Source organism: Panthera uncia (genome assembly GCF_023721935.1).
Source record: "Panthera uncia isolate 11264 chromosome D3 unlocalized genomic scaffold, Puncia_PCG_1.0 HiC_scaffold_8, whole genome shotgun sequence".
Taxonomy (NCBI): Eukaryota; Metazoa; Chordata; class Mammalia; order Carnivora; family Felidae; genus Panthera; species Panthera uncia.
Genome location: NW_026057586.1, coordinates 83,742,993 through 83,765,628, shown reverse-complemented (window position 1 = coordinate 83,765,628; position 22,636 = coordinate 83,742,993). Strand labels below are relative to the sequence as shown.

At 45.4% G+C, this 22,636-nt stretch overlaps 1 protein-coding gene across 5 annotated transcripts in view; it reads left to right on the top strand.

The window, feature by feature from the left end:
- The window catches only part of KDM2B (lysine demethylase 2B), a 153,136-nt gene that overhangs the window by 33,466 nt on the left and 97,034 nt on the right, over positions 1-22,636 (top strand). The window lies entirely within an intron of this gene.

Below are 22,636 nucleotides of genomic sequence, written 5' to 3'. Positions count from 1 at the left end.
AAGCTGTGTGAGAGGGTGTTGGCCAGCGCACAGTTTTATGAGGGCTTATTTGGACCCTAGCCTCCATCACAACACAATCTTAGATCTCTCCTTTGCATTGTTTGGGGCTTGCTGGGTAAACACTGGGTGCTTTGTGACCCCTGAAAGACTTTCAGACTTTGGAGGGGAGGGATCCTGCTTCCTGCTTCCTCAGGGTTCTAGACAGGTCTAGGGTGGGGTTTGCCACTGAGTACCCAGCATATGCTTATTAACTCCCCGAGCACCTGCCGAGTGTGCTCTGCAGAGTGATCACTTAGTGCTCCAGACTCCTGACCTGGCATTTCAGATGTTACAGGACGTCCTTCAATAAATCCGTTCTTTCCAGAAGTGTTTCTCAAGTAGCTCCTTCATGGCAGGCAAGTTCAGAGCTGTGAACATGACAGACAAGATCCCTGTCCTCTTGGTTGGAGTGATAGGCAACAGACAAGTAAATAGTTTTTAAAAATCGATACCTTTTTGGAAGATGATAAGGCCTATGAAGAAACAAGGCAGGGTAATGGGCTGTGTCTTAGATGGGCTGGTCAGAGAGGGCCTGGGGTGTGTGTGTGTGTGTGTGTGTGTGTGTGTGTGTGTACATATGGACAGAAGCCTGACTGATGAGAAGCCAGCTGTGGGAAAGAACATTCCAGATTGAGGGATAGGCCAGGTCAAAGGCCAGGAGGTGGGGGACGAGTGGAGTGAGTAAGGGGGAAAGGAGAAAAGGGGAGAGGTCACAGGGCCAGAGCCATGTAGGGCTTTACAGGCCCTGGTGGGGAGTTTGGGTTTGGCTCCCAGTGTGGTGGGAAGCCCTGGGGAGTTTTAAAGTGGGGTGAAGGGGGTAGACATGCAATCTGATCACTCTCTTTGGGAGAGGTTTAAAAACACTTTTTTAATTGACATAAAATTCATAGGCCGTAAAATTCACTGTTTAACCACTTTGGAGTGTATAACTCAGTGCTTTTAGTACATTCACAAGGTTGTGCAGCCATCGCCACGATATGATTTCAGAATCCTATCACCTCTAAAGTCAGCCCTGTACCTCCCAGTTCTCCTCTGCTTTCAACTCCCAACAACCAGGGATGTGCTTTTTGCCTCCGTGGGTTTGTCTGTTCTGGACATTTCGTGGAAGTGGAATCATATGATATGTGGCCTTTTGTGATTGGCTTCTTTCACTTAGCATCGTGTGTTTGAGGTTCATCCATGTTGTAGCAGGTGTCAGTGCTTCGTTCCTTTTTTTTTTTTATTTATTTTTGAGAGAGAGAGAGGGAGAGAGAATGAGTGGGGGAGGGGCAGAGAAAGGGGGACAGAGGATCTGAAGTGGGCTCTCTGCTGTCAGCACAGCAGACATGGGGCTCCAACCCACAAACCCATAAACCTTGAGATCATGATCTAAGCTGAACTTGGACACTTAACTGACTGAGCCACCCAGGCGCCCCAGTGCTTGGTTCCTTTTTATGGCTGAATATGATTCCAGTGGACGTGTGTGCATAGACCACATTTTGTTTATCCATTAATCAGTTGGTGGACATTTTGCTTGTTTCTCTTTCTCTCTGTTACACATAATGCTGCCATGAATATTTGTGTACAAGTTTTTGTGTGAACACATGTTGTCATTTCTCTTGGGTCTACACCTAGTTAATTGGGTCATATGTTAACTTTATTTAACCCGCTTTTTCAAAGCAGCTGCACCATTTACATTCCCATTAGGAATGCAGGAGGGCTCCAATTTCTCCACATCCTCGCCAAACCTTGTTATTGCCTGTCCTTTTTTTTCCTGTTTTAATCTTTTTTTTTAAGTTTAAGTAGGCTCTACGCCCGACATGGAGTCCAACATGGGGCTCAAACGCAAGACTCTGAGATCGAGACCTGAGCTGAGCTTAAGAGTCGAACATTTGGGGCACCTGAGTGGCTCAAGTTTTTAACCATCCGACTTGAGCTCGGGTCATGATTTTATGGTTCGTGGGTTCCCACATTGGCCTGCTTCAGTTTCTGTGTCTCCCTCTCTCTCTGCCCCTCTCCTGTTCATATTCCATTTCTCTCTGTGTCTCAAAAATAAACAAACATTAAAAAAAAAAGAGTCGGATGCTTAATAGACTGAGCAACCCAGGCATCCCTGCCTGTCTTTTTCTTTTTCTTTTTTTTTTAACGTTCATTCATTTTTGAGAGACAGAGCGGAGGCAGGGGTGGGGCAGAGAGAGAGAGGGGGAGACACAGAATCCAAAGCAGACTCCAGGCTCTGAGCAGTCAGCATAGAGCCTGACGTGGGGCTCGAACCCACAAACCGCGAGATCATGACCTGAGCCAGAGTTGGACGCTTAACCAACTGAGCCACCCAGGCACCCTAGGACATAATTTTTTTTTAAGCTGGATTCTAGAAATGCTGAAGGAAGTGAACATCACAGCAGAAGCTGCAGACTTTCTGACCCTGTGCAGAAGATGGCATGATGGACCCCCAAAATTAAGTCTTGGCACATTCGACTCATTCTGGGGCCACAACCCCACCCTACCCTTTGCTGCTGGACAACCTTAGTTTGAGGCCCACCTCTGCCAGTTGACTGATTTGGGGCATGCTGCTTAATCTACCTAAGCCTCTGTTCCCTCATCTGCAAAATAGATCTAGTAGCAGAATCTGCCTCAGAGGAGGATTCTAGAAGAGAATGAATGAATGCTTGGCATTTCGTTGGCAGACAAGTGCTTGATGAATGGTCCCTGTTATTATTTATTATAAAGGAAGGCCATGGATGTGATAAAATTCTCTTTTTTAGTTTATTTTGTTTTTTTGAGAGAGAGAGAGCAGGGGAGGGGCAGAGAGAGAGGGAGATCAAGAATCCCAAGCAGGCTCCACACTGTCAGCGCAGAGCCCGCTGTGGGCTCTAACTCATGGACCATGAGATCATGACCTGAGCCGAAATCAAGAGTTGGATGCTTAACTGAATGAGCCACCTAGGAGCCCCGATAAAATTCTCTTTATGAGCAAGGATGAAAGCTAGATTCTCAAGTCTGAGGTTCAGGCAACATCAGAGTCTTAGTAATGTTGCTCTTGGCCCTTTTGAGGAACTTAAAAGCCCTTTGCAGTTTTATTTTGCTCTAGTCATTTCCAGGCTTCTACTGCTTTCTTTGCACCTCATTTGTCTGGTTGTTGAAGCAAGAGGACTCAATTAGATGGTCCTCATGTCCTTGCCAGCTCTCGAAAAGTCTGGGATGGCAAAGAAGGCAGGAATAGTGATATCTACACCCTATCTCTCTTGGCATTTCTGTGATGATCAAATGGATTGATGGGTATTGAAGTGCTTTGTGAAGATATAGTATGTTCCATGCAGTTAGCATGGGGTATTAATGCCCATTTTAATCTCTGAGAGTGCACGCAGGCTTCCGGGGAGCAGCAAAAGGGCACATACTTCACAGTGACATAAATGGCAAATGTAACTCAAGCTGGCCTAAGCAAAACAGAATTCACTGGCTTACATAATAGGTTTAGAGTGTGACCTTCAGGCACGTCTACATCTAGGTGTTCCAAGGAGATCTTGAGAGGTTGACTCTTCTTTTTCCTTTCTGCTTCCCTCTTTGGCTTCCTCTTTCTGCTTCATTCTTGGGCAAGCTTCTCCCCATGTGGTGGCAAAGACGGTGAGCCAGCAGCTCCGGCTTCTATCCTGCCAGCTCAGGTTCTCCTTCCCGACCCGCCAGTCGTTCCATCAAATGTCTCTGGATTGGCTCTGATGGCTTTAGCAGCACCCCACCCCTGGAACTGGCGGCTGGGGTCAGCTGCAGCACAAGCAAGTGATCTGGGAGTGGGGAAGGGGTGATTATCCAGGGTTGCTGGGCGACATTAACATGTCCCAAACGTAAATAGGAGTTCTGCCTTGGAAGGTAGGGTATGGGGAAGGCTGCGCCATCCCTGTCAGTGTGGGATCTCACCCTCTGTCTTCTAGACTCTTGCCCCCTCCCCAGGCCTCATACCTTGGGAGGCAACTGTTCTAGAAGGGGCCAGCTATTGAGGCACCGGTTGCAGCCACAGATTCTTCTCTAATGCCGTAAATCAGGCTTTGATCCATCAGCCCCATTTATATGCCTTCTGGGAATTCAGATACCTGGTCTCCGTTCCTAACTCCTCGCCTTTAAAAACAAAAAAGGCACTTTGCATTTTTAGGACACGGTACACTTAAAAAAAAAGGCTTTTTATTGAAGTATAATGTACATATAGAAAAGTGCACGTATGGTAACCATACATCTTGATTAATTTTAACAAATTGAACGTACTATGGTCACTGGCACTCCAGAATCAACCCCTGTGTCCCTATCCAGTCACTGCCCTCCATTGTCATCCTGACTTCTAGCAGCGTGGATGAATTTCGCCTGTGTTCATCATACTTTTTGACGGTGGAATCAGGCAGGCGTCTACTTTTACTTTCAGCTTCTTTTGCTCAGCTTGGTGTTTATAAGACTCATCGATACTGTTGTGTATAGTTGTAGGTGGTTTATTTTCATTGCTGTAGTTTTCTGTTGTGTGACTATTTCCCTATTTATGTATTCATCCTATTATTATTATTGTTGTTTATTTTTTGTAAGTAGGCTTCACGCCCAGCACAGAGCCCGATGCGGGGCTTGAACTCATGACTCTGAGTTCATGACCTGAGTTGAGATCCAGAGTCAGATGCTTCACTCACTGAGCCACTCAGGTGCCTCTATTCATTCTCTTATTAATGGGCACTCTCATAGCTGCCAGTTTAAGGCTGCTATGAACACCCCGGGACATGACTTTTGGTGAACAGACGGGTGCATTTCAGTCGGGCATATACCTAAGAGTGGAACTGTTTGGGTCACAGGGTATGAGCATGTGTTTAGTTTTAGTAGACACTGTCAGTAACCGTCCACAGGGCTTGGTCTGCTTCTCATTGCTCTGCATCCTTACCAAGAGTTCATGTTTCCATCCTTTTTTTTTTTTTTAAGTAGGCTCCACACCCATCACGGAGTCCAATTCGGGACTTGTACTCACGACCCTGAGATCAAGACCTACCTGAAATCAAGAGTCAGACAGTTAACCAACTGAGCAACCTAGGCTCCCCTTTCCATCCTTTTCATTTTTTTTTTTTTTTTTTTTTTTTGAGAGACAGAGAGCGCAAGTGAGCAAGGAGAAGAGAGAAAGAGAGACAGAGAGTCCCATGAGGGGCGGGGAGAGAGAGAGAATGAGAAGCGGGGCTCACCCTGGGCTTGTGTTTTACCTGAAGCAGGGCTCCAGCTTACCCGATGTGGGACTTGAACTCACGAACTGTGAGATCATGACCTGAGCCGAAGTCAGATGCTTAAGGAGTGAGCCACCCAGGTGCCCCATCCTTTTAATTTTAGTCACGCTTCTGTGCTGGAGGGAGTATAGTTTTATCACATGATGGTTTTAGTTTGCATTTCTTTAATAACTAATGAAATTGAACTCTGTTTCATATGTTTATGCGAGCTGTCTGATCAAGTCTTTTCTCCATTAGTTTGAAGAGTTGTCTCTTGTTGATTGTAAGAAGTATTAGTTTGCGAGGGCCGCCATGACGAAGTACCATAGACTGGATGATTTAAATAACAGAACATTTTTTTTTTAAGTTTTTAGATGTTTATTTACTTACTTTGAGAGAGAGAGAGAGGGAGCAAGCATGAACAGGGGAGGGGCAGAGAGGGAGGTAGAGCTAGAATCCCCAGCAGGCTCCGTGCTGTCAACACAGAGCCCAACACAGGGCTCAAACCACGAGCTGTGAGATCGTGACTTGAGCCGAGATTAAGAGCCTGACGCTTAGCTGACTGAGCCACCCAGGCACCCTGCAGAAATTTATTTTCTCACAATTACGGAGCTAGAAGTCCAAGATGGAAGTGTTTGTTGTGGGGCTGGTTTCTCTGAAGACCTCTCCCCTTGGTTTGTAGATGACTGTCTTCTCCCTGTGTCTTCATATGGTCTTCCCTCTGTTTCTGTGACCTAATCTCTTCTTATATCAGTCTTGGGGCGCCTGGGGGCTCAGTTGGTTAAGCGTCTGATTCTTGATTTCAGCTCAGGTCATGATCTCAACAGTTCATGAGATCGATCCCCACATCGGGCTGTGCGCTGACAGCACAGAGCCTTCTTGGGATTCTCTCTCTCCATCTTTCTCTGCCCCTCCCTCACTCATGTGCATGCTCTCTCTCTCTCAAAATAAATACATAAGCTTAAAAAAAGGGGGACATCAGTCTTGTTGAATTAGGGCCCACCCTAAAGGTCTTATTTTAACTTAATTACCTCTTTAAAGACTGTTCTCAAACATGATTACATTTTGAGATCCTGGGGGTTAGGAGCTCAACACATAAATGTTAGGGGACACAATTCAGCCGACAACATAAAGTTTCTTGATCTATTCTGGATATGATTATACATTCCAAAATCTCTTACTTTGTGGATTGTGTTGCCTTTTCATACCCCTAAAGGTGTCTTTGAATGAACAGACAGACGTTCTTTATTTTTAACATAGACTGTTTAGCGATTCTTGGTCTATTACTTATTTTGTGTTTTGTTTCAGAAATATTTGCATACTCCAGGGTTGGAAGATCTTCATGTGTTTTTCTCAAAAAAAAGCTTTATCGTTCAGACTTTCACGTTTAGGTCTGTAGTTTATGTGGAATTGATTCTTGTGTTTGGTGCACAATAAGGGTCACGATCCCTTTTCTCCTGCGTGTATATCCAGTTAATCCAGTACCGTGATTGAAAAAGCATCCTCTCCCCACGGCAATGAAGTATTGTCTTTGTCGTAAATCAGGTGACTGCTTTTGCGTGTGTCTGTTTCTGGATGCTCCAGTGTGTCCCCTGAGCAGCTCCCCACATCCTGCAAATAACGGGCTCAATCCCAGATAATCCATTTAAGAAGAATGGGATATTTTCACATATGTGGGTTGGGAGTTGGGGGTATAGGGAGACTGGGAAGGAATTCTAGTTGCCTCTGAAGATGCTTTAAACTTTCTGAGAAAACATATCCATAAAGTGCTGGGTCCCCACTCACTCTCTACCAATTGTGTCACTGATTGTGTCCTGCATATTATCTTACCGTATTTCTCTCTAAAGAGGATATCCTAGCTCACCGATGTTTTCTTTGACCCCTTTTCTTGAAAAATATTCATGACAAATCACCTCATTCAGTATTTATTTATCCAATTATAGAAATAATCACCTGTCTTTTACTGTCTGTTTACCAAATGACCTCATTGTGTCCTCACCAATAGTCATATAAATTGTTACTGTTCACTCTCCCGATGGGGATCCGAGGCTCAGGGGGAACAACCCACATGGCCCGTGGATGGGCGATCTACATGGGACCTGAACTCAGCTCTGGGTGCTTCCCACACTTTTGCTTCATGACTTTATCCTCCATTCATTCTTCCTTCATGGTGTTACTGGTGTCTGCATTGTGTCTGGTGAAGGAGACTCACCAGACTTGGATGTGCCCTTGACGGGTTGTGCTTAGTAAATTCTCACACTTTAGAAATCAGAGATAGCTGGGGCGCCTGGGTAGCTCAGTCGGTTGAGCATCCAACTTCAGCTCAGGTCATGATCTTGAGGTTTGTGAGTTCAAGCCCCGCGTTGGGCTCTCTGCTGTCAGAGTGGAGCGTGGAGCCTGCTTTGGATCCTCTGTCCCTCCCTCTCTCTGCCCCTTTCCCACTTGTGCTCTCTGAAAAATGAATAAATATTAAAAAAAAAAAAAAAAGTCAAAGATAGCTGACTTGCCTCCAGACCTTTCTTTCTTTCTTTTTTTTTTTTAAGTTGGTTTAAAATCATAGACACTTTACATTTGAAACTCTGGAAGAGTTTGTTTTTGTTTTTGTTTTTGTTTTAATGTTTATTTTTGAGAGAGAGAAGAGAGAGAGAGAGAGAGAGATCATGACTTGAGCCGAAGTCAGACGCTTCACCAACTGAACCATCCAGGTGCCCCTCTGGAAGAGCTCTTAGAATTCCTCTAGTCTTGCTTTCCCCTTACACAGGTGGGAAAAACTGAGGCCTGGAGACAAGTGACTTGCAAGTTGTCCAGACAGCAGATGGCATATCAGATTCAAACATGGGTTTGAATTTCAGTGATTGGGAGAAGATGATGCTTGTAATGGAAACCCAGAGGAAAAGTAGACTTGTGCGGGGGGTGTGGATGGGCTCAGTTCTGGCCACGTTGAATGGAGCTCAGGAGAGAAATCCAGGGTGGACAGATGGCATGGGAGGCATCCACCTGGCAGAACAGATAGAAACTCAAGCAGAGGAAGGTGCATGAAGTCAAGAAGGCTGAGACTCTTGAGTGCCAAGGAAGGAGAGTTTCAGAGGAGTTCGGTTATAGTTCTTTTTTTTTCCTTTTTTCTTTTTTCTTTCTTTTTTTTTTTTTTTTTGTTAAATAAGTTTTAAAAATTAATTTATTTTTTTAATTCTAATTTTATTTTTAAAATATTTATTTTTGGGAGAGTGCAAGCGGGAGAGGGGCAGGGAGAGGAGGACAGAGGATTTTGAAGTGGGCTCTATGCTCGTAGGCTGACAGCAGTGAGCCCCATGTGGGGCTCAAACTCATGAACCTCAAGATCATAACTTGAGCCAAAGTCAGACGCTCAACCAACTGAGCCACCCAGGTGCCCCTATTTCTTTCTTTCTTTTCTTTAATGTTTATTTATTTTTGAGAAAGAGAGAGACAGAGTGTGAGCTGGGGAGGGGCAGAGAGAGAGGGAGACATAGAATCCGAAGCAGGCTCCAGGCTCCGAGCTGTCAGCACAGGGCCCGACACGGGGCTCGAACTCACGAACTGTGAGATCATGACCTGAGCCAGAGTCAGATGCTTAACTGACTGAGCCACCTAGGCACCCCTTTTTTTTCTTTAAGATGAGCCCCAGCTCACTGGTTTGTCCTATTTCCCTTTCCTTGGAATGCCAGTGTTCTGAAATCAAAATCTTGACTGTACCTGGGCCTTGGGGAGCTAAACTTGCTTCTGCCCACTGTTTACCTAATAGAAATCACTCCCCTGTGGGTAGCTCCTTAGACTGGAACTACTCTCATTAGCTGTTACTTCCTGAGATCTTAGAAGCCAGGAACCTATGCCGTATTTTTTCGTCTGATCCACATAAAACTGTATTTGCCACTATCCCCATTCCATAGATGTCAAATTGAGGCTCAGAGTGATTTGTCCACAAATAGCTAGTGTGTGGAGTTGCTGATTTGTGCCCATATCCATTTGACTAAGGAGCTATTCTCTTAACTTCTGCACAGTACTGTGGCTGGCTCTTGGTGTCCCATAATCCAGAGCTCTGTAGTATTTTTGGCTTGAGTGTCTGTTTGGATTTTCTTGGCTGATTGGGTTTCACCCTGATTTGTTAGCCTGGGTTTGTATCTTCTTCCGGTTTTTTTTTTTTAAGTTTATTTATTTTTGAGAGTGTGCAGAGAGAGAGGGGACAGAGGATCCCAAGCAGGCTCTGTGCTGACAGCGGTGAGCCCGACGTGGGGCTCGAACTCATGAACTGTGAGATCATGACCTGAGCCGAAGTCAGACGCTCAACCAGCCGAGCCACCCAGGCGCCCCTGGTTTGTATCTTACGCTCATCTGTCTGTGAGGGTCGGGATCTTGCATCCGGGGCACAGAGGACATCCTGGTATTGGATCTGTGCTGGAGATAATTTTTAAAGGTGCAGAGGTGAGGAGCCAGAAGATATCAGTGCTTAGGGAGAACTTAAGGACCTTTGTAAGCACCTTATTTCACAGTGAAGACACTGAAGCCTAGACCCTACAATAGATCTGTCCCAGGTGGTGCAGATAGTGTCTGCTCTGGGCCCTCCCCTTTCCCTCATACCTTCAGTTTGGGAGAGTGTCCTCAAAAGGACTCCTGCTTTTAAGTTTACAAAGTGCTTTCAGTAATCGTGTCAGAAGGTCCTATTCTCTTCACTTTACAGATGAAGAAACAGAGACCCAGAGAACTTCAGGGATATACATACCAAAGGCTTCACCGCTAGGAAAGAGTGAGATTTGAACTGTGGCCAGTGCTTTTGCTAATAAACACTACCTCTGTGAAATGGACGAGGAGACACTTTCAAGGAGCAGAATAAAAAACCATTTGAGAAACTTGAGGAAGATAGAGAGGGTTCCAGAACGACGATGGAGGACAGTTGTGGGCACTCTCAGGAGGAGTTTGGGGTCAGTGCCTGTGTATACTTTATATTAGTGTTCAAGGTGACTTTCAGCAGCCTCTTCCCGGCTCTGAGCCCGTGGCTCTGGGAGCTGACTGATGGGGCCTTCAAAGCAAGGGCCATGGGGCTATGGATTAATTTCTGCAGCTGGAATTTGTTGGATGTGTGTGTAGCCTGTGAGCCCAGAGAACCAATGAGAATGGGGGGGCGGGGAGGAGAGAGCAAAGGAGGGGGGTTGAGCTGCTGGCCTACTTAGGGACGCCAGACACTGCTCAACGTGGAAAATTTTCCCTGTAACCCGTTGACTTCAGAAGCCGAAGAGTTCCATTGCTCTGGGTCCCTTGCAGGATCCAAAAGGCAGCTTGTCCCTGTCACCCGCTCCAGAGGTGGCTGCTCCCAACGCTTGGAGGGCCACATTCCATTGTTAGCACTGATCTGTCCCTTCTTCTGTCCCTTGGGGGCACACGCCTCTTCCCCCGGTACTGAGCTTCCTGCTCAGAGACCTGGCATTTACAGCCAGCTCTCCTTTGCCATCAGCAGCAGACCAGACTGGGAACCTGAGAAGATGGAGGGCCGATTCTTAATCTCCCAGCTCAGACTGAAGAGGACAGGCAGGCCCCACAGGCCCCAGTGTCCCCAGTGACCCCTGGGGCAAGCCTGTGGGTCTCGTCCCCCACATGCTTCTCTCCGGTTCATGTTTAAGGGATCTGATCTATTTAAGAAGTAGGCTAAAAATCAGTGTGTCGGTCCTAGAAGAGGACCTGAAAAGACCTAACCCAGTGGTTTTCAAAGGGAAATCCCCAGAATCTGGGTCTGAGTTCTCAGCGCACCACCCCCCCCTTCCTGCTTTAACCTGAGCTGCTTGTTTTTATTTATGCCTTTGGCTCTTGTCAGAGCTTCTGTTTGAAGAAGGAGTTCTATGGCGGTAAAAACAGAAGTGCAAAGGTCATTCTTCCTGCCTTTGCACATGAGGCAACTGAGGCCTGGAGCAGGGTCAGTTAGGGTTGCTGGGACTGGAACTCAGCCCAGGGCTCTTGACACTGTTCCAGGTGCCCTGGAGGCATCTACCGCTCTTTGCGTGGCCTCCTGTGGGAGGAGCCAACAAACCAGGCACCCTTGCCTCCAGTGTGGGTCTTCATGTGAGAATACAAGAGCCTGTTACGGGGCTGTGTCTTCAGGGTTAAAATCGCGGGGCCTAAGAAGACCACATATGAGGCAGGGGCGTGAGCTCCCTTTCCCCCATCTGTCTGATTGGGACACGTCCTCATTTCCTATTCAAAACGTCAGGACCCAGACCAGCTCTGTGGCTAGTGGCTAAGTGCGTTGCACACCCTACCATGTGCCAGACATTGTGTTAGGTTCTCTTACATCAACGGGCCCCTTTTACAAATGAACACCCTTCCAATTCTAGAAAGGGTAAATGAGTCCCCTGAAACCACAGAGCTAGGAACAGAGCTGGGATTTGCTGGAGATAATTTAAAAAAGTAATGAGGAGAGGGGTGCCTGTGTGGCTCAGTCAGTTAAGTGTCAGACTCTTGATTTCAGCTCAGGTCATGATCTCATGGTTCATGAGTTTGAGCCCCACCTCAGGCTTCGTGCTCACAGGGCAGAGCCTGCTTGGGATTCTCTCTCTCTCCCTCTTTTTCCTTCTCTCCCCTGCTCTCTCTCCCTCTCAAAATAAGTAAATAAGCTTTGAAAAATAAAATAAATAAAACCTTAGTCATAATAGCATTATCACACCTAATCTTCTAAAAACAACAATTCCTGGGATGCCTGGGTGGCTCAGTTAGTTAAGTGTCCAACTTCAGCTCAGGTCATGATCTCACAGTTCGTGAGTTCAAGCCCCGCGTCGGGCTCTGTGCTGACAGTTTGGAGCCTGGAACCTGCTCTGGATTCTGTGTCTCCCTCTCTCTCTGCCCCTCCCCCACTCACACTCTGTCTCTCTCTCTCTCAAGAAATAAACATTAAAAAAGATAAAAATAAATAAAAATAAAAGAATAAAAACAATAATTCCTTAAAATGAGTAAATATCAGACGTACCTGGCTGGCCCAGTCAGTAGAGTGTGCACCTCTTGATCTTGGGGTTGTGAGTTCAAGCCCCACATTGGGCATAGAGCTTACTTAAAAAAAAATTAATTTAAAAAATAAATAAAATATGTAAATATCTATATTTATTGTTCAAACTCCCAGTTTCATGTTACCATACATATCACTTCTTTGTTTTGTTTTGTTTTGCCAGTTCTATGAGTCAGAAGGTAAATAATGTCCTTATATTGTGATTGGTTGTGATGCCTTTTAAGTCTCTTATTTATAATCTCTAGGCCCTCCTACCATCTCACACCAGTCTGAAGAAGTTGGATTGTTTGACCTGTAGGGTTTTCATGGTCTGGATTTTGCCGATAGCATTCCCTTGGAGTAGCTTGTGTTCTTTCTTGTGTAGTTTCTGTAAATTGGCAGTTGGATGTAGACTCCTGATCAGGTTCAGGTTCATTTCTGTCTCTCCGCACAGAAATGTACTCATTCATTCATTCATTCATTCATTCATATTTTCTGGCAACACTACTTCATAGATGATGTTCTGTTCTTCCATCAGGAGGCACATAATGGCAGCTCATCTCTCTCTCTCTCTCTCTCTCTCTCTCTCTGATGTTGGCAGGCATTGATGTTTGATGTCTAGCTTCATTATCGTGTTGGGGCTACAAGGTTGGTGACGGTCTAGTTTGATCATCCTTTGTCATTTGTTGACTGGAAGACACCTGGAGAGACACTTCCCCTATTCTGCTGTTTGTTTCAGCCTAGCCCTTATCTTAGACTCAAGCCCGTGGTCACTTCTCCCCACCTCTTTCTGCCTCCCTTGAAAGTGTGCTATCATTTCTGCACTTCTCCCTACCTTCTGGGGGCCGGAACCCAGCAGAGTTGAATTTTCTAGGTCCTCGTGTTTCCCTGGGGGTTTATGTTTATGGAGCCCAGGCACCTAAAAGAACTGACTTCCCTCCTCCCTTTCTTCCTGCTTCAAGCCCTCCCACAGACTGTGGTTTCCAGGACACCTGGGGAACTGGATGGAGCTCCCCTGCACACCAAGGAAACTATTCTTAGAACCAGTGTCTCGACCTTCTGCTCCAGACCCAGTCACTCAGCCTCTCACACCCTCGGGCCTCTTTCCTGCATACCCTTACTCCCCTGTCAGCCCCAGCTGCTCCTCACTGCTCCCATCCTTCCAGGCCCTGACTTCCCTTTTCATCAGAGGGTGGGGGGCCGGCTGAGGTGGGGTCAGCTGGGGCCTGCACCTGGCTAAGAGCAGAGGGAAGTGAGGATGCGTTGAGAGCGCTGGGGATTGTGATGAGGGTGATGGGAGCCTGGTGTGTGTTCAAAAAAGAAAAAACGGGCCTCTCCCACCCACGTCCTTCTGTGTTCAGGGACAGTTGTCGCACTGGTGGGGCTCCTGGTTGCTCATGATTTCCAGATGTTTTTCAGGTTGGGGGGCTTCATCTCTAGCGTGGAGAGGGTTATACATACCCACCTTGAGGCACCCCCAGGCCATGTCTCAGTCTGACTGTTACTTATATGTGAGATCATATGTCATATGCTGGGCAGAACATATAACTGGAAAACACCAACATTATTTATTCATTCCACAAGTATTTTTACTGAGTTCTTGTTATGAGCCAGGCTCTCTGTTCTAGATGTGTGGGATAGAGTAGTGAGCAAGACAGACAAGACTCCTGCCCTCATGTTGTTTACAGAGTAGTAGGGGAGAGAGACAAGAAACAAGCTGACAAAGAATTAGCATCTAGGATTAAGTGCTAGGATGTCATTGGTGGATGACATTTTCTCTTTTCGAAGCTTCTAGTCAACTACGTTTAGTTACAGGGTATGTCTGTCCTGTAACGCCTAGGACAGTGGTGGGGGTTGGGGGGGGGGATGCGGTGGGGGAGGCCAGGGGGGCAGAATAGCCCTTCTCTGCCTTTGGGGATATTTATGGAACCCTGTGGGGTTACCCTGTCATTCTCTCGCCCTGCTTTTGGTTTGCTGAGGCTGCCATGGCACCACACCCTACGTGCTTAAAACCACAGAAGTGTATTCCCCCACAGTTCTGGAGACCAAAAGTCTGAAATCAAGGTGTTGGCAGGGCCAGGCTTCCTGGGAAGTCTCTAGGCGAGAATTCTCCAGAGATTCCTCCAGCTTCTGGCAGTTGCTGGCTTCTTTGGTGTTCACACATTGGCTTGTGTCTGCATGATTTCAATGTCTGCCCCCATCTTTATGTCGCTGTGTCCCCTCTGTGTGTGTCCAAATTTTCCGTGTCTTATAAGGACATTGGTATTGGCTAAGGGCCCACTCTCATCCACTCTGACCTCATTTTAGCTTGATGACAAATGCAAAGACCCCATTTCCAAATAGGGTCCATTTACAGGTGTCCAGGGTTGGGACTTGAACATCTCTTTTTGGGGACACAATTCAACCATAGGAGCCCGCAGGGTAAGCCGGTTAGTGGGATAGAGGACACTAAGGTTAGGCCCAGGAGAGGAGGGAGCCAACACCGGGCTGTGCCTTTCATACCTCCAGCATTTTGTATGGGCCACCTCAGTTGACTCCACACTTTTTTTTTTTTTTAAGTTTATTTATTTATTTTGAGAGAGAGAGAGAGAGAGAGAGAGAGAGAACGAGCGGGCGAGGGGTGGAGAAAGGGAGAGAGAGAATGCCAAGTAGGCTCTGAGATGTCAGTGCAGAGCCCAGTGTGGGGCTTGATGTCACAAACTGTGAGATTGTGACCTGAGCCAAAATCAAGAGTCGGACACTTATCCAACTGAGCCACCCAGGTGCCCCTAGTTTTATTATTTTTTAAAATACCTTGGGGCACCGGGGTGCCTCAGTCAGTTGAGTGTCTGACTTTGGCTCAAGTCACGATCTCGAGGTTTGTGAGCTCGAAGCCTGGAGCTTGCTTTGGATTCTGTCTCCCTCTCTGCCTCTCTCTCTCTCTCTCTCTCAAAAAATGAATAAACATAAAAAATAAATAAATAAAATACCTTGACGTATGCAGGGAAATAACATTTTTAGGGGGTCATGGTACAGTTTTGGAAATTATTGCACCCTTGTAAGTAAATGATACTATTGAACTAGATTACTTTAAAGCTGCAAAAGTCATAGTTTATAGGTTAATATATGTGTGTCTGTTGCGGGGGTTCTGTATACATGGAAATAAACAGGAGTTGTAAGTGTTGCATAAAATATCTTACAAAAGGCAAGTGTCATGGTATATGCAAGGCACATACATATTTGAAAACACACTTGTGCCCACAATTTACTCACAGTTACATGTGGATATGAATGTCCTGTAAGGAAGGTGTTACGTGTTTTAAAGAAACCACTAATTTGGGGGCACCTGGGTGGCTTAGTCGGTTAAGCATCCGACTTCGGCTCAGGTCATGATCTCATGGTTTGTGAGTTCGAGCCCCGTGTCGGGCTCTGTGCTGACAGCTCGGAGTCTGGAGCCTGCTTCGGATTCTGTGTCTCCCTCTCTCACTGCCCCTTTCTCTTCCCCGCTCTGTTTTTCTGTCTCTCTCGAAAATAAACATAAAAAAAAAAAATTACCACTAATTTCAAGAGGTGAAGGGGAGTGGAAGGTACAGGCTTCTACTTACAGAATGAATAAGTCATGGGGACGAAAGGCACAACATAGGGAGTACAGGCAGGAGTTGTCCCAGTGTCATGTGGTTTCAGGCAGTAGCTCCAATTAGTGCTGAGCATAACATGACACAGAGACTTGTCAAATCACTGTTGTACACTTGAAACTGATGTAACATCGTGTGGCAGATGAACTGCAATGAAATATATATATGTGTATCAGCAACTTGTACATTACGATGTACGTACCATGAATAACTGACTATAGAACATCTAATTTATTTTAGAGTTTTTCTAATGTAAATATGTGTGTACATTATGATACATGTACATGTTAATGTATATCTATATTATTGTTTACATATGTGACATATTTATACACACTTGCCTATTACATGCATTATGTGTATATCATATGTGTGTACATATAATATGTGCTCACAAAAATGGATAAATTTACCCAGTTTTAAGAGGATTTTTTTTAGAACCAGATTTGGGCTGTTATGTTTTTTGACATCTTTTTATTATAGTCTTTGATTTTCGTTGTATATAAGTTGGCATCATACATAATACTGACTCGATAGAATAGTATTGATATGATGACCTACTATTTTAGAGTTGTCAAAATTGTACATTTATTGTGCAAGTTTGGGACTCAGGTTAATGAGTCAGAAGTATTCTGAAAGAGAAGGGGTTGATATGTACATTCTTGTCATTTTATTTTATTTTATTAATTTAATTTAATTTAATTTATTTTAATTATTTTGAGAGAGAGAGTGTGCATGCGTGTGTAAGCAGTGGTGGGGGGTGAGGAGCAGAGGGAGAGTGAGAGAGAGAATCTTAAGCAGGCTCCACGCTCAGCACAGAGTGCGACATGGGGCTTCAGCTCTCAAACCGTGAGGTTGTGACCTGAGCCGAAATCGAGAGTCAGACGCTTAACTGAGCCACCCAGGTGCCCTGACAATCTTGTCATTTTAGACTGGCAGGGACAGGAAGCTGTGACTTGCATATACAGATCTTTAGTTTGTATGCAGTGAGATGCCATAGCGCATTTGGTACGTTTAAGAGCCTTTCATTTGCCTCCAGCATTAATTGTCTGAATGTTAAACAAACATTTTTTAATTAAAAAAATGAAATTTTAAATGACACCTAATTAATTAAATTTTTAATTAAAAATGTTTTTTTCACAACTGTTTTTTGAGGTAGGTGGTCTTATCTCTGTTGTAGATGAGGACATTGGGGTACTTTGTTTAAAGATCTTATGCTCTGAGGAAAGACAGGAACCTGAAACATGAGTCCTTTGATCCATTTTTGCATGTGGAATGTATTATATATGCTGAAAAGTTAAAAAGAAAATTCTAAAACGAACGTCTGCCACCCAGGTTAGGAAGGATTGTAATTCCTTACATGTTCCCGTGAGACCCTCCCACCCCAGAGGTGCCTGTTGTCTTGTGTTCTGGGGCTGCCATAACAAAGTACCACAAACCGAGTGGGTTAAAACCACAGAAATTTATTCTCTCAGTTTTAGAAGCCAAAGTCCAAAATCCAGGTGTTGACTGCATTGGTTCCTTCTAGAGTTTCTGAAGGAAACTCCTGCTTTGCCTTTTCCTGCTTTTGGTAACTCCAGGCATTGCTTGGCTTATAGATACATTATTTCACACTCTCCTCCATCTTTCCCTTGACCTTGACCTTCTTCTAAAGACACTAGTGATGGGATTTAAGACCCACTCTCAGTCCAGGACAATCTCCTCTTGAGATCCTTACACTAATTACCTCTAAAAGACCCTTTTTCCAAATAAGGTCCTATTCAAAAGTTCTGGGTAAATCTTTTGGAGGGTCACCATTCCACTGCCATCTTGAATTTTGTTTATCCTTTCCTGGTCTCAGTTTAGGGTTTCCCACCTCTCCCTGCATCCCTAAGCCCTGTTAAGTTGTGAAGAACTGAGCCCACGCATACACCTATCGCCTCCCTAGGGGAGGGAAGGGCATTGTGGGCGGTTTGTGAAGCCTCTGCAGAGAGAGAAGCTGAAATAGTGCATGGCTCAAGCTCTTGGTCCATGATGAAGGGAGACTCACAAGAAACAATTAGGTAAAAGGAGACAGAGAGAGAGAGAGAGAGGAAGAAATGAAGTCTTGTTCTTGTCAGGTTGGAGGAAGTATATGAGATTTAAATTCATATCTTACATTGCTTTGAAAAATAATTTATTGTGGGTGCTTGGGTGGCTCTGTTGGTTAAGTGTCTGACTTCGGCTCATGGTTTGTGAGTTCGAGCCCTGTGTCGGGCTCCATAATGACAGCGCAGAGCCTGCTTGGGATCCTCTCGCTCTGTGCCCCTCCCCCACTCGTGCTTTCTCTCTCTCTCTCTCAAAATAAATAAAACCTAAAAAAAAAAAAAGAACTTATTGAGGTGAAATTCACATAACATAAAATTAACCATTTTAAGGTACACAATTCAATGGCATTTGTTACATTCATAATGTTGTGCAACCATTACTTCTCTGTTGGTTCCAAAACATTTTCATCACCCTGAAAGGAAACGCATAGCCATTAACACTCATTCCTCATTCCTATCCCCCAGCCCCTGGCACCCACTAACCTACTTCTAGTCTCTGTGGACTTACCTTTTCTGTACATGTTATATAAATGGCTTCATGAAATATGTGACCACTGGTGGGGCGCCTGGGTGGCTCAGTCAGTTAAGCGTCTGACTTCGGCTCAGGATCTCGTGGTTTGTGGGTTCGAGCTCTGCGTCAGGCTCTGTGCTGACAGCTCAGAGCCTGGAGCCTGACTCCCATTCTGTGTCTCATTCTCTTTCTGCCCCTCCCCCGCTTGTGCTCTGTCTCTCAAAAATAAATAAATGTAAAAAAAAAAAAAATGTGACCATTGGTGTTTGGCTTCTTTCACTGAATATCATGTTTTTGTTTTTGTTTTCCAAGTTTATTTATTTTGAGAGAGAGTGAGCAAGCAGGTGAAGTGCAGAGAGAGGGGCCAGGAGAGAGAATCCCAAGCAGTCTCTGAGCTGTCAGTGCAGAGCCTGATGTGGGGCTCTATCTCACGAACCGTGAGATCATGACCTCAGCTGAATCGAGAGTTGGATGTTCAACCTGCTGAGCCATGCAGGTGACCCGATGCGAGACTTTTGAAAGAAAAAAGTTACTTTTAGAATAACCAACTTTGTTGGCCATTTAGTGCCTGAGTTGTTTTGTTTAATAACATTTTTATTGAGGTATCATTCACATGCCCTACAATTCAACTATTTAAAGTGTCCAATTCAGTGGCTTTTCATCTGTCCACAGAGCTGTGCAAACATCGCCACAGTCTGTTTTAGGACATTGTTATCACCTGCCATAAAAATCTCACACCTGTTAGTCATCCCTGTTATGTTTTAGGATCTGAAGTAGTCAGTCCATTGGACTGGCTGGCAGAGATTTAAGTGGCTCTGACTTTCTACTGCTTAATTTTCTCCACCTGTAATTATAGATGAACTTGGCCAATTAGGTAACAATACCTATCTTTAGGCACTTTATGGAAGTGTTTCATGTGCATTATCTCCCTTAAGGCTCAGATCAACCTGTGGGCAAGCTGCCATTTTTGTCCCCATGTTACAGATGGGGAAACTGATAGAGAAACTAAGAGGCCCAACGTCCAGCTGGTTTTTGATCCATGAAGTCTTTCCTTAATTTGTTGTGCTGATAGAGGCGACTGAGCTCCAGTCTTCAGTGCGGACTTGCATGAGCCTCTAGGTCTGTGATTGTTATCTACCTGCCCAGCAGTCCTTCCACAGCGGGCTTCGCAGACATGACCTTGTGCAAAGTTTGGAAGGAGAGGCTGCGGGAGGTGGGAGGCTGGCCAGAGATGGGGGAGGGTTTGGGTGCCTGTTCTTCTTTCAACTCCCCTGCTGTAATAGCAGCCTCTGCCAAGTGGGCTTCCCAGAAAAGCTGAGCAGAGCCTACCTGCTCCAGGAGCCCCGGGTAAGGTAGGAGCCAGCACTGTCCAGAGCAGGCCAGAATTTCCAGCAAAGTTCAGGGATGCCCCCTGGTGGATCTGCACTCCTGAAGCAAAGACAAAGCTGTTCTCCGAGTCTTCCCAGGATCTGTGGGGTCAGGAGCCAGTCCCTGAAGGCAGAGATCATTTTTCAACCATAGCATGTGATCTGGATTCAGTATTGCATAGGACAGGAACAGGAGTCAGGGGACAGGAGCCTGGGCACCGGATTAGATTGAATTGGCATCACGTTGCAGTTCTGCTGCTCATTAACTGGGAATTTTGGGTCTAGTTAGTTGTCTGAGCCTCGGTTTCTCATCTATCAAATGGGTATAAGTGAAGTTCTACCTCACAGAACCATAATGAACTTAAGATAACCTGTGGAGAGAGTTTACCTGTGCTCAGTAAATATTGACTATTCTAATTGGTAGAGTATATTCTGGACAACGAGCCGATCCCATTGTCTGTAAACATTAGCTTCCTCATTTATTTATTATTATTATTATTATTATTATTTTTAATTTATTAATGTTTATTTTTGAGAGAGAGACAGAGCGTAAGCAGGGGAGGGGCAGAGAGAGAGAGAGAGAGAGAGACGCAGAATCTAAAGCAGGTTCCAGGCTCTGAGCTGTGAGCACAGAGCCCAGTATGGGGCTCAAACTCACAGACCATGAGATCATGACCTGAGCCGAAGTCAGATGCTAAACCGACTGAGCCACCCAGGCACCCCTAGTTTCCTCATTTATAAGACAAGGACAGTCCTACCTAACATCTGGGGTGGTTATGAAAAGTTAGATATTGAACCCAAAAGATAGTAACACCCAAGTTCTCATATGTGCCTATGGGATTATTTTTATTATTCAGTTCCTACTATGTGAAATGCACTGTGTATTAATTCAGCAAATACTGAACTTGGGCCTCTTATAAGGCAGGCTCTGTGCACAGAGCTGGGTATATAGCGCTGAACCAAATGGGAATAGTGGTCACATCAGCATGTAAGTTCCATGAGGGTTTTGTCTAGTTCAAGGGTTGGCAAGCTTTCTCTTTAAAGATCTAGAGTCAGTGTTTTGGGCTTTGCCGACCATTTAGTCTGTGTCAGCTACTTAGCTTATCCCTTGCAGCATGGACACAGCCAGAGACATTGTGTGAACCAGAGTGTGGCTGTATGCTAATAAAACTTTATATATGGACCCAGAAATTTGAGTTTTGTAGTATTTTCATATCACAAAATATTCTTCCGGAGGGGCACCTGGGTGGCCTAGTTGGTTAAGTGACTTCAGCTCAGGTCATGAACTCACGGTTCATGGGTTCGAGCCACTTGGGTTCTGTGCTGGCAGTGCGGAGCCTGCTTGGGATTCTCTTTTCTCTCTCTCCCTCCCAGATAAATAAATTTAAAAAATATTCTTCTTTTGATTTTTCCCCCCTCCCTCATCACTTAAAAATGTAAAAACTGTTCATAGCCCGTGGGCCAGGTTTGCCCACGGGTTGTCATTTGCTGCTTTCTTTGCTCTTCTGTCTTGGAATGGCTTTGAACAAGGTGATCTCCTGCTTCTTGTTCTTTTCTTTCTTTCTTAATTCCTCTGGCTTATACATTTCTAAGTTCCCATGGACCATGTATTTGTCACTGAGCTAATGGGGAATTGAGGTCTTTCCTTAACAGATGGTGGGCTCCTCATTCCAGTCCCGATGCTTGTTTTGTGTCCTGACAGATAGGAGGGGCCAGCTTTCATCCTCAATCATCATGAATTTGGCAATCTGCTGTGTGTCTGTTTTCTCACCGCTCACAGTGCTTATTTTGGTTGTTCCTTCTATGTTGACTGAAGGTCTGGAGCCATTATTATTCCCATCTTACAGATGGGCAAGTAGAGTCCCCGGAAGGGTTGTGGTTTCCTTGAAGCTCTGTTCGTTGCTATTGGTCCCAGCGCTAGTGCTGATCGCTCCTGTCTCCCAGTCCTGAGCTTGTTCCTTTGTCTCTGGGAAGCAGTGGGAGGTGGCCCAGCTCACTCCTGAGATGAGAAGTGGGACTTTCCTGAGGAAGGGCGCCCCTCATTCCTTTCAGTTCAGCGGTGGTTCCTATGAGAAGTCGTACGTCACATGTTGCATGGGACAGCCAATATTCCTCACTTATTTGTTCCATAAGTATGTACTGAGCTCCCGCCATGTGCCATGCTCTGTTCTAGATACTCGGGATAAAGTAGTGAGCAAGACAGACAGGACTTCTGTCCTGGCAACGATTACAGAACAGTAGGGAAGAAAGACAACAAAGCCAACAAAACATATTTAGGAATTGTGATTAGTCCCAGGGAATAAGGGGGAGACCCATGCATTTCAGTACCAGGTACTGTGCCTAGTAGTTCTGTGAGCATCATCTGATTTAATCCCCACAGTTAGCCTATGAAAAGAGATGGCAGGGCCACCTGAGTGGCTCAGTTGGTTACGCGTCTGACTTTGGCTCAGGTCATGATCTCACCGTTTACAAGTTTGAGCCCCGCATCAGGCTCTGTGATGACAGTTCAGAGCCTGGATCCTGTTTCGGATTCTGTGTCTCCCTCTCTCTCTGCCCCTCCCCCCTCCCCAACAAAAAACATTAAAAAAGATTAAAAAAATAAGAGATGGCAGGATGAAGATACAGAGGTTCAGAGAAGTCAAGTAACTCCTGGCTTCACAGACCAGGGAGGGAGACTACCAAACAGCTAATTTTCTATAGAAATAAGTACTGTCCGGGGCGCCTGGGTGGCTCAGTCGGTTGAGCGTCCGACTTTGGCTCAGGTCATGATCTTGTGGTTTGTGGGTTCGAGCCCCGTGTCGGGCTCTGTGCTTGACAGCAGAGCCTGGAGCCTGTTTCAGATTCTGTGTCTCCCTCTCT